Source organism: Arachis ipaensis, chromosome B02, assembly GCF_000816755.2.
Source record: "Arachis ipaensis cultivar K30076 chromosome B02, Araip1.1, whole genome shotgun sequence".
Classification (NCBI taxonomy): domain Eukaryota; kingdom Viridiplantae; phylum Streptophyta; class Magnoliopsida; order Fabales; family Fabaceae; genus Arachis; species Arachis ipaensis.
Genome location: NC_029786.2, coordinates 18,238,779 through 18,239,984, shown reverse-complemented (window position 1 = coordinate 18,239,984; position 1,206 = coordinate 18,238,779).

Genomic DNA, 1,206 nt, shown 5'->3' with positions numbered 1-1,206 from the left:
AATGCAAGGTATATTTTTATTTTGGATGAAGGATGATGGAGAAGTGTCGTAATAATAAAAGGGATCTATATTGTTTATTGATTTGGAAAAAGCGTACGATAAGGTGCCAAGGGAGGTTTTATGAAAAGTTCTGGAAAGGAAGAGAGTAATGATCGTATATATTCGTGCAATTAAAGACATGAATGATAGGACTACAACTAGTATGAAAACTCAAGATGGTGTGATTGATGGATTTTCTATTGGTATAGGATTACACAAAGGATCATTCTTAAGTCCATATCTTTTCACATTAGTTTTGAAAGTATTCACAGAGCATATCCAAGAGTCTGTGTCATGGTGCATGTTTTTTATCAATGATATCATCCTTATATTGTAAAGTCAAGAGAAGATCTAAATAAGAAGTTGAATTTATATAGAGAAGCTCTAGAAGTGTATGGTCTGCGCATAAGTCGTAGCAAGACAGAATGTATAGAATGTAAGTTCGGCCGTCGAAGGGGAAACCCTAATACAAAGGTGAAGATTGGAGAAAACATCCACGAAAAGTTAAAAGTTTTAAGTATCTTGGGTGCATCATACAGGATAATAGAGAGATTGAACATGATGTAAATCATAGAATCTAAGCAGGTTGGTCAAAATGGCGGAGTACGTCTGATTTTATATGACAAATGCCTTTAAAACTTAAAAGGTAAATTCTATCGCATTGGTATCAGACTGGCTATGCTTTATGGTATAGAGTGTTTGGCAGCCAAAAGAGAGCACGAACATAAGTTAAGTGTAGCAAAGGTGAAGATGTTGAGATGGATGAATAGTCATACGCAATTGGATAAAGAAAATATAAGAAAGAGAGTTGGAGTAGCACCTATTGTAGAAAAGATGGTAGAATCGCGTCTCAGATAGTTTGGATATGTGAAAAGAAGACCGACAGAACACCCAGTCAGGAGAGTGGATGAGATAGAAGATAGACAAGGGATGAAAAGTAGAGGAAGACCTATGAAGACCATCCATGAAATGATCAAACAAAATCTACATATAAACGATCTCTCTGTGGACATGATACATGATAGAGTTCAATGACGTCGTTTAATTTATGTAGTCAACCCCACCTAGCGGGACTAGACATTGTTGTAAAATAAATGTCAATATTCGACATAGCTTCAATAAAAAGAAAATCTCAAATAAATTAATAATAAAGTGAAATAATCCCGT